The sequence below is a fragment of the Montipora foliosa genome, chromosome 6 (genome assembly GCF_036669935.1).
Source record: "Montipora foliosa isolate CH-2021 chromosome 6, ASM3666993v2, whole genome shotgun sequence".
NCBI lineage: Eukaryota > Metazoa > Cnidaria > Anthozoa > Scleractinia > Acroporidae > Montipora > Montipora foliosa.
Genome location: NC_090874.1, coordinates 4,156,846 through 4,168,302, shown reverse-complemented (window position 1 = coordinate 4,168,302; position 11,457 = coordinate 4,156,846). Strand labels below are relative to the sequence as shown.

General features: G+C 40.3%; 1 protein-coding gene across 2 annotated transcripts in view; it reads left to right on the top strand.

The window, feature by feature from the left end:
- Nucleotides 1-7,966: 7,966 nt before the first annotated feature.
- LOC138006377 (D(1A) dopamine receptor-like) overlaps nucleotides 7,967-11,457 on the top strand; it is a 34,306-nt gene continuing 30,815 nt past the window's right edge. Inside the window, exons 1-3 of one of the 2 annotated variants that reach the window (XM_068852659.1) lie at nucleotides 7,967-8,368; nucleotides 8,652-8,797; nucleotides 10,583-10,639. The gene's annotated coding sequence lies outside the window, so the exon portion shown is untranslated. Of the gene's footprint in view, nucleotides 8,369-8,651; nucleotides 8,798-10,262; nucleotides 10,332-10,582; nucleotides 10,640-11,457 lie in introns of those variants that run through there. The other variant, XM_068852657.1, reaches the window with a different exon arrangement.

Below are 11,457 nucleotides of genomic sequence, written 5' to 3'. Positions count from 1 at the left end.
TGATGGAGAGGGGGGAGTAAAATGAGCGCACCGTCGACCTCAGGTTTGTCAGTTGAATTACTGTTACGAGTTATCGACGTTAAATATGGTTGCTTTGCTTTATAAAATGCCATATTTCAATGCTATTCCTGTTAACTTTCATTGAAGTCAGGACAGTAAACTTTTTCCCGCCTCCTGAATCCTGATTGGTCAATTCAAATTTCAGGCGCGCCATTCGTATGCAAGGTGGCGCCTTTTCTGTCAAAAAATCCTGCTAAGAGGCCGTTAATTCGTACCCAGTCTCTATATCGGTTAAACAAAAGGCCCGGAGGTTAATTCACAAAATAGCGACTGTTTGGAGAAGTGTTTGGTGGTCTTTTCTCGACCCTTTTCTTCCCTGCTTCAACATTTTCATCTGGGAGGAGAGCTTAAAAATCTTGCAAATTGAATTTCGAAAACAGAGCCAGGATTTTGCGGCCTCAGCGAGATATTTTGGAAAGATGTAGTCGAATCTTTTCAATATCGATTCCGAAACGCCTAAAGGTAAGTTGTGTTCAGATTTTTTCATTATGAGGTGATAATGCATCAGTCAATTCCAGCAGTGCCCATCCCCCCCCCCCTTCCCCGGGCTAACCCCCGGGTGGGGACACATAAGCTGTGTAAATGCCCCGGGGTGGGGACGAATAAGAGGGCAAATGCCCCGTCCCCGGGATCGTCGCCTTCCAAAAGGCGACTGTATTCGCGGGCTACTTTGTATGTCAAGAATCAAGACATCTTAAATGATCTTTCATCGCATTTTACGCTCGCAAGATCTGTCTTGAAGATCGCATCATTTGAATTCGCAAACCTGCAGTGTTTCATATAACTCCGCTTTCATGAATTTAAAAATTTCTAGGCTAGTTTTGAATGCGAAATGCGAAGTAGTCGTGTTTTACGCAGTCTTCACGTCAGTGATTGTTTTGTGATATTAGTTCACCTTGTCGCTTTTATATATTCATATGCTTACAAGTATAAATGAAGAAATACCTAAAATTGAGAAAACATACCTTTCAAAAACATCCACAAGTTTTTTGAGTCCGTGACGGACAAGCCAGTCTTTAACGAAGGCCTCGTCTTTTCCGATAAACTCTTCCATGGTAGTTCGAAAACACGTGTGTCAAATGCCCGGGGGTCGCCCCGGGGTAGGCTAATGCCCAGCCCCGGGCCGCGATAAAATTGCGAATGCCCCACCCCGGGACTGACCACTTCAGCAAATGCCCCGCGGTTGCCCGGAGGGGGGGATGGGCACCACTGGAATTGATTGATGCATAAATCTTGTTCCCAAAGTATTTTTAGTTGCTTTGACCCTGAAAAACATGTCATATAGAATAACGCTGTTCTTTTTGTTGGAAACCGAACGGACTTTCTTGTCTGCAATAGTAACTGAGGTTCACAAAGTTTCGGAATGTGAGATCAAGACGAGATACCCCCAAGTCCGATAGCTTCGATATATTTTCTCACAAGAGATTTAGAAAACAACTCCCATATGCCTTCTCAAATTTAAGGACGGTCGCGCGAAAATGTTCCCACATTGAAACTTGTTTCATTTTTCCCCTGAAGTTAGGTCATTAATTACTTATTCCAAATATGAAAAAAAATTGGGAGTTCACCGACTTTGTTTCGGAGAAAAAGGCAAGGGAAAAATGCCCTAATTTCGATAGATAGGTCATCATAACAAGATGGAGTCTCATCTACTCATCCGTCGAAAATCATAAAAATAATATGTTAGAGTGAAGGTTTCTGTGCATAGAAATATAGGAGTGGGTTTTGTAGATAATTGCATGCCGCTGGGGATGTCGTAAACAGTAGAGTTAATCCTCAACGAGCGTTTTCGCAAGCGTTACCCGTTGTAACCATTTCCAGAACTCAGGACACAACGAAAGAAAATTTTTAAAAAGATAACTTCTTACATTGTGGTTTTTTTCATTTCATCGTATTTTGTAGATTGTAAGAAGATTAAGTGATTCATGTCTTAAAAAATAGGGGTCACCGATGATCTAAACGAGTAAAATCGATGTGATGTTGGGAAGCTCTTGGAGAATTTAGTTTGTCACGATTTTGCGTGACCTGTCGGGGATGGACTGGAACCCAAGACAGGATCGATCGATGAAAGGTTTTTGTAAAAAAAACCCTTCTCGAGCATGGCATCTTTATTTGGTTAGTGTTTTGTATCATATCTCTCCATTGCCGTCTTTCGTATCCCCTAGAGTGTGGTTAGGTCCGCACCATGCAAGTGGATTAGGAAGAGAAGATAATTCCGCTCTATTTTCATGAGGAAAACATGCATTCATTTTGAACTAAGAAGTTCGTAACGTAATAAAAACATTTTAAAAAACCAACCCCATTAAATTTACGCAACGTCGCTGACTTAAACTAACCTTGGGGAGCAGGGCTGGGCATTGGTGAGAGCTCTCGCCTTCCACCAATGTGTCTTCTGGAGGGTTGAGCGGCTCTTCGTGGTTACGCACTGTTTGAAAGTGCTCCCTCCATCGGTGCATCTCCCCTTCTGCTGACCTCAGGACCACGCCTACCTCATTTCTCACTGACTTACATGTATTCTGGAACCTCTCACTTAGCTTTCTGGTGATCTCGTACAAAGTCCTTGGATCACCTCTCTTTCCAGCCTCCTCAGCTCTCTCAGCTTCTGATTCCACATACACCGTCCTGTCTCCATCAACTGCTGCAGACCCTAAAATCTGTTGTGCAGCGCTAGCTTGAATGCGTTCCCAACCTCCAAGTCTTTCAGCTTGCTGATCTCGAATCTTACTCGGCCATTTTTCCCTTTTCTCACTTTGGCAATCTTTAAGCTGACTTTTGCCATCAACAGATGATGGTCCGACCCAACATCTCCCACGCAACACGCGAACGTCCTGCAGTGAGTTCCTCCATCTCCTACTAAATGCCAGGTGGTCGATCTGGTTCCCAATAACACCGTCAGGAGACCTCCATGTCCGCTTATGACACTCCTTATGGGGGAACAGCGTTCCACCGATTACCAGCTCATTTGAATGACAGAAGTCCGCACACCTAACAACATTATCATTCATCTCAGCTCTTGCCATATGCTTACCCATCATCATGCCATTCCAGCAGGCATTGTGCAGCTCCTTTAGACAGAATGAAGCCAACTCCTCTCCCATGATTTTCACCTTCATCCATTCCTGAGGACAGCACAGTTTCTCCTGTAGCTATCCTCAACTTCCCACAAGAGTTCCACCTCATTTCACTTACTCCCAGAATATTAATACCATATCTCTGCATCTCTTTTATCACCTGAGCACACTTACCAGTCTCAAACAATGTCCTTACATTCCATTGCCCGATCTTCACACACGCTTTTGGCCACAGCAATTTCATCGGCGGTTTATGCGTCATTCTCTGCTTCGCACGTTGCTCCAACCAGGAGTTAGCATCCTTTTCCCCTGCTTCCCGATAGGGCGCAGTGGTAATTCTAATTTCGGTTTCCGTAATATGTATATTTTTCCGGGTCGCCGGCACAGCTCTCTGGGTCCTTGAGACACGAAAGCTCCACCACCACGATAAGGTGTCAGCCCAAGGTGAAGCGGCCAATGAAAAGGAAGGAAAAGATACATTTAATTTAATTTAATTTAAGAGCTTATCATCGAATGATAATGTAATTTTCATGTTGCAAGACTGGCGATGAACAACAACTCAGATTGTAGTCAACTTAGTATACCACACTACTTTAATAAGAAAATTGTTAAGAACGTTTTCAATTAGACGTCCTTACAAAAAAAAGAGTGTAACTGTATAAATGACTTTTCTTATCACGGCAGACCCTGTGCTAGTGCATGCGCATAGTACACTTGAAAACTTGAACAACTACATACGCGCTGCATTGGCAAATAGAAGAAAAAGCCTTCTTTTTCCGTTTCAAGTTGACCAAACTTTCATCTCTTCAAAACTCGAGAATCAACCAAAATGGGAATTTCTTTAATTGAAGGGAGAGTATCACGGTATTTCGCATGTTCTAGCCGTAACGAATACATTTCATCGTTTATGAGCCAGTCAGAAGCGACGTTATAATTCGCACGGTAAAATTTACACGACGCGTACAAATTTCTCTATTATTAAACAATCACTAATGAACTATTAAAACTGTTACGGCTGTCTGTTGCCTCTTTTTTTACCTTGGTAAACAGGCGTGAAACGGAGGATTCAAATGGGGCCAGCCTAAGGGAAGAGAGAGGAAAAACTATACCATCACTTTTCCTCCTCCATTTCAAGACAAACTTAATAGCAGCATACCTACAGTTTTCCGATGAAAGCTGTCTGTACGTGATGCATTTGCTATGGCTCCATTTTAGAGAGACTCCGGAAAGGACTTAGCGGTACGTGACCCGGTCCCGTCATCTTCGATTTCTACCGAGCCCGATTACAACAGAGCTTTGGATCTGAAATACTGCTTCAGTTTACGGACCATAAAGTTTACGAGCCGCGCTCTTTTGGAGGGGAACATTGAGGTGTATTAGAAACCGCAAAACTGAAGAGAAAATCATCCAAAACCGCAAAACCGCAAAAAAATTCGACCAAAACCGAAAACCGCATACAAAACCGTCAGAAAACCGATACAATGGTGACAAGTGGGGCATACAGAGCAAACTACACTAACACTTTATTTAATGAAAGTATTTTTGGATGTCATGGACTTCTCTAAAGCATTCATATCTTTTAGTATCTGCTAAAATCATAGGCTGTATTTCTGCCGCTCTCTCGAGCCCGGACTTTGTGGGCTCATTTTCCGTGAAGCCAAGCTAACTTAGGAGAATTTGCAAACAAGTCCTCTCTAGAATTGCAATTTTGCAATTGCAAAAAGCTATATCTTCGGAAACTTCAATCAAAAATCTCTAATTGAACATTTCTATTTGATAACTAAGACAGGTCAGTTTGGAGATTCGAATGGAATGTTTAATCTTGGTCTAAAACATGCGATTGCACTGAGGAAGCTAACTGGTACAATTTGTTCCTTGTTTTACATGACAGCAGGAACTTGCTCAGAGGTTAAATGTGGTAATAAACAGATACTTAAAACAGCAGTCGAATATTGACGCTCCCACCACCCCCCCCCCCCCAGTAGTATTATCATCTAATACTTTCACTTGCGAGAAGAATGTAAATATACCCTTTTGTATTTCTTCGCGCACAACCCTAAAGGAGACCTTCACGGCTACATATGATTGCATTTTGCCCAAACACCCTAAGTGAGACCAAAATCCGAAATTTACACCTCCAGGCGAGACGACGAGCATCCCTCCCCTTTTTAAATGGGACCCCCCCCCCCCCTTCCCTTTCCGAGCACCGCCCTTGCATATCGCGACGTTGCACCAAAGAGAAAATTCGTCGATGTCCCTAATTCATCTTGCTGGCCTTGGGAATTGTTGTCATCTGCACTGACTTAATCACTACATTTATCAAATTCTTGCTGGCCTTCATCAGAGTGAGTATCTTCCTCACTCATTTCATGCTCGTTCAGATCTTCATGGGGTCCTTCATCTTCATCCACTCCGCACCAACTCGGGCATCATTCGACACGCGTGATCCCCTACCTTGACATAACTGGCTATAGAGTGTTTTCATGCGACGTTTTCAGAAATTGAGCTCCATTATCACTCAAACGTTTTCTTTTGTTTCGGAGGAAAAACAAGGTTACTGATCACGTGAGTGAAAGTCCCCTATGGGATCTTACATTCTATTTATCAGGCCCTAGTACAACCTCATTTCAACTACTGCAATATTGTTTGGGGAAACTGTGGAGTAACTTTGCAGGACAAACTGCGAAAACTACAAAACAGAGCAGCCAGTGTCCTATGACGCTGATGTCAACAATTTATTTGAACTCTTGAGATGGAAATCCCTAGTCTCTCAAAGGCAAATTGAAAGAGCAACAATGGTATTTAAGTCCCTACAGGGACTAGCACCTGAGTATCTCTGCTCGAAATTTGTCCATCGCGATTCTGGTAATTGTTTGAGAGGCTCTGTGAATAAGGTAAATGTTCCGCAACCGCGCACAAAATACTACAGAAAATAGCTTTAGCTACAGTGGCGCAGTTTTGTGGAACAGTTTGCTATTAGAACTAAGGAAAGCAGCGTCCCTCAGTCAATTCAAATGACTGATTAAAGAGGTTATCTAAGCCATTATTCTAAACACGGCATTCATGGAAAGCAGCTTTTATTGTATGATCATGAGTAAGATAGTTAATGTAGTTTACATAGTTTTATCTATAGTTGGTTTTAAATTTTTAATTGTACATATGGTTTTTATATTGCTGATGAATTGTACCGTGATTAAATAAAGAATAAATAAATAAATAAATGAATAAATAAAAAACACTCTATTCGAGATCAATTTCCGCTCAAATCTAAGAGAAACCGGAACCCAAATAGGACAAAATAGGAAAACCTAAAAAGCACATCGGATAACAAAACCGAAAAACCGCTCATATTTTCTATAGAAACCGAAAACCAAATGCTAAAAAACGAAAAATCCGCAAACCGCAATGAACACCAAAACCGAAAAACCGAAGTCTTTTGGCACAAAAACCGAAAAACCGATCTAAAAAATAGCCAAAACCGCAAAACCGAAAATCCCAATGTCCCCCACCTTTTGGTTCTTTTTGGATTTGGGTTGGCGCATAGTGACCTACCTGATCGACATGTGTCGGTGAGTCCTGACATTCTGATGACAGAAGAGAGTTTTTTGAAGCACGTACTGAACTCTGTTTGCCATTACTCAAGAATTGCGTTTTTCTGTTAGCTGACGTCAATACCATGAAATAAGATTCTTACGGTGAAAGTAGTGTTTTACTTTTCTTCATTTTCTGGATAACATGCCAACTTCTTCTGAAACTGAACACTGTTAAAATTTAATTAATCGATCGTTTCAACAGAGCAATTAAGGCCAGAAACGTTTCTCTCCAAGAGGGCGGTCGAGAAGACTAACATTTGGTAGGCGCGAGCTAATGTCAAGAGATTCAAAAGACAGATTTTTCCAGTAAATAAAGAGTTCTTTCGTGTACCATTTCTCATCACATTGGTGATAAAATTAACTTCTCTGTTACAAATAAGCGTGTGGTAAGAAGAAAATGTCTTGAAAACAAGTGCAACAATATACAATCATTTGTGCCAAAACGATGAGTTATTAGGATAAGTTTGAATAAAAATGGTATAGGTTACAGACTATTATTTCCGCGTTGTAAACGAAAAGCCAAGGCCGTTCGCAGATCAGTAAAGTACGAAGACTAGTTCTGGGCTCTTATCCGAAATTTGATTTTTGTATTCTTCTTTCTTTTTTTTTTTTTGGTTATGTTTTCATTTTTTTTTGTATTTTGTTTTTCGTAATTACCACCCGAGGTTTTTTTCTTGAGCAGTTCTGTGGAAAGCAATTTCCGGCAAGTGCATGTCAAGTTCTGAGCAGGGTTTGGTTTGGATAAACAAACGCCAAAAAAAAACCCTGGAAAGCTGATATGTTTTCTTTCATCAGGGTAAAGTAATGGGGGTAAAAAGGAGACAAATTACAAGCTGTTAAATACAATATAAACATGATCGAAAGGACACCTCGTTCCCTCGTGGGTACAGAGGAAACCGAGGAACGACTGAGTTTGATAAAAGGTTGCATGAAAGTTAGAGGAGATTTCTTATTGATGGTGGACGGATAAAGAAATTTAGATCAACAGATCAGAAGCTGGTGCCATTGCTTTAATTAAATATTCTTTGAGTGAAGCTATGACAAATTGGTTGACAGTTATAAGAAGGTATACAGGATAAGTTTACTATTATGTACTCCTTATTATACATTCATTAATAATTATAATTTTAAAAAGTGGCTGATTTCATTACTGTAAGATTGAACATAAGATACGCGAAGACGTAGATATAAAACTCGGCGATCGCGAAAGAGAAACTCTGACTGGACGGATGCGCAGGCAGTTGAATGAGTGTCTCTGAAGCGCTCTTAAGATCGAGAAACATTCTTGTTGTTAATGACACTTGCGTGGTCTCAAAGGGCATTCTGTTCACAGTAGTTCGCGATTTCTCACAATTAAGAAAGCGTTTGACGAAAAAAGTCAGCTTAGTTAACTCTGAGTTGGGAAATACAGGGGCACCCAACGATAATCTCGGTGAAACGTGTTCGGGAGAGTCAAACTGTTCTAAGAATTTGGGTTCTATGTTGCTAAACAGCTACACATTTCTTTACTAAAACAGCACCTAAAAGATTCGCAACCCGTGGAAAGTAGTCCCTTACGTTTTCAGAAGGGATATTTTTGCAACTTTGAAAACGTCACCTAGCAGTTTCGGATGACCAAATGGTTCGGTTGGAAGTTCTTAGAAGGTAACGTTCAGCTGGCAATTTCTGAAATGAAGATATCATTCCGGATCCCTAAAGTATTCGGACACTTCAATTGTTTTCAGCTAAGATATCGGAACAGATGAAGATTTTCTAGGTGATAAAAACATCTCTTAAGACAGTCTTTATACATTACAAGGAGCCTAGAAATGTCTCTCAAAGGCTTTTGGCTTAATGTCTTCGTTGGGTTCCACTCCATTTAAGGCGCTTCGATCATTATCACACGTCACTCAGTTTGCAAATAACTCATACAGGTTCCTACTTTCAGCCGGCTCAAAAAATTGACGAAATGAGTTCGGGTTGAGGTTGCTCTTTGCTGCGATCAGCTGAAATACAAGATTCGTACTGCACAAGTTTCCTGGTCACTCGACAGGAGAGCCTAAAGACAGCCTAAAGACAGCCTGTCATTGAAAGGTGAATGTTTATTTCTATCCCTCAAACTTCTGTTAGCAAAATTTAATGATCTCATGATGACGAATTTCCGATTCTATTTTCGACAATTGCTTTATTATAGAGGTCGCGTCCTTCAATATTTTTCACAACTGTCCTTGAACTGTGAACAAACATAAGTTCAAGTTATCATTATGAAACAGCGAAAGAGCGTGAGCTGGCATTGGCAGGGACGGCGAGTACTTAATTTTTCTTTACCACATTCAATAATTAATAAAGATACATCTTTAAGCGCGATCTTGCATGTTTTAGTCAGTTATTCCTTTGTTCATTCAGTCATGCTTTTGTGTTCATTTATCTTTTTGTTCTGTTATATTATAGAGATATTTAATTTTTTGGTGGAATCGAATTATGTATGGTACTTCTCAGAAGGTTAACCCATAGTTAGCCCACATGTCTTTTGGCGATTTAGTCGAGCCTTAACGGCTTTCTAAATAATCGCCTGCTCGTCTTAAGTTCAATATTTCATCGGAACATGCAGATTACACCTGTATTTTGCAAAGAGTATAGCTGTCTGCCTCGCAATAAACGAGATTTATATTATTATCTTTAAGAGTCGGTATTTTGACAACAAAAAACAAAAAAGGTATACGGACGCTTGCAGAAAATTTAAATCTTTGAGTTTCTCCCCATTTTGGGTGGAACGACGGTCTTCTTGACCGCGGCTTAATCCACATCCGCGCTATACGTCAAAAACTGAAGAAACTTTTCACATGGGATCGTCTTCTAATTAAGTGTCTGGGTGAAATTTCATTTATGATATTATCATAGGTAGTGCAAAGAGTGCCTAATTAACTTGGTTTATTTTCTGACAACAAATTTCATGGATTGAAATTATTAGGCAGGTAGGCAAAGATCTACCCCGCTGGTCAATCCTGGCTTGTGAGATGTTTGCTTATTTAAATATGTATTTCCTTTCATTTTTTTCATTTCAATAGACCTTTTACTGATTCAAATCCGTCAAACTCTTTACTTCGGAATTAACACCCCACAGTGATGTTAGTTAACAGTGACTGAATTCGCATAAATTCAAGTGTGTTGACATAAGCACTTCGGCGTTCAAAACTTGATTGCTTTTAAATTGAAAACATGCCAACCAATGATGCGTTGGCATGAATTTCAGTGAGTGTTGTGCCGTTCAAGATTGTTATTTAAAGTCACAGCAGGGCATTGCTGTCAACTGCATAAAGTACATTTCCTTGCCAAAGTAGCTGAATGCACTTTTTGTTTCGATGTCATTTGGGTTGTGGGAAGTGGCCAGTTCATAAAATTCAATAGACCCTACTTTGTTTTCCGGTTCGCCGCAAATTTCCTGAGCTGTGCAAACAAACTCACAACGCTAAACAATGCAAAGAGACTACCGATTTTACGTGATTATTGTTGTCATGGAGCCGGATAAAATTCCATTCTCTTAATGCAAAAAAAACACATTTTGGCAACATAATATGGTTACAATCACAGCTGCTTCGACACCAGCAAACACTAGATTGTCGAAATGGTAAGATGCGGTTTCAAAAAAGCTAACTCAATAGCTTACCCAGGAGACCAAACTTGTTAGCGACTTAGTAGAACTTTTTAAGTCTTCGGTACCATGAAAGAGAATGTGTATGAATTAGGACGTGAATAGTCCATTGGGAGCAAAGAATGATTCTGAGAATGATCCTTCTTTACTACATAGAGTTTTGAGAAGAAGCACGATTTCATTTACAAAGAGTTTTTCTTTTTTATGGTTATTTTCCTTTTAAAAAGGATACTTGACGTGTTGTTCTCTTGATGACGATCATGCAAGTGCTGGCGTATCCAAGCGTAAGTAAAGACTTCTTTTTATGTTATATGTTGCAAAATACATCTACACAGTTATAATGCCAGTACTTAATTTATTTTACTAGCGGTTATGTCAGTTAACTCTCGATCGGCTCAGATTTGTACTGTATTTGTGAGCTGTCGCTTATCACTTCGGGGTCATTAGATTTTAGTAGCCGTTTTAAACGAACACTTCCAAGAGCATCTTCATATCAAAACTTGGAGCAAAAAGAGATCATCATGAAACTTCTTGTCGTCACTGAACCGACCGAAGCAGGAAATAATGCAAGCGGTTCTCTTTCAGTTCGGCAAAGAAAATAAACAGGTGTTACGTTTCATCTCGTTAAAAGTAGGAAGAAATTCTTCACCCGGAGTTTATGTAAAGATCATCAAAGCTTCTTTATTCGAGGCAAACAGGAAATAGTACAAGCGGCTCTGCTTTATAGAACACAAACGACTGTTTCGTGGCATCTTGTTAGAAGGGGGAAGAAATCCATCATGTACCCGATTCTCAGACGGAGTGGTAAATTGGAAGCGAGATTCAATAGCGGAAAATCGATTCATTAAAAAACGCAATTCAAAGTGCTCTTATAATTCTTAAAGAGGTGGGAAAGGATACGCAAGGTTTCTGTTTTGTTAAGTTTCACACCTTAGATCTTTACTTTCGCAAGATGGCAGATGGCACACATTACGGCACGTTCGATTCGGTACCAAATAAAAACGTTACGCTGACATTTCCCCATCTTGGACGACAATTTTTCGTCGCAGTGCGCAGCTATTAAAAAGCTCTCATGAATGATCCAGAAACAAAAAGAAACCAA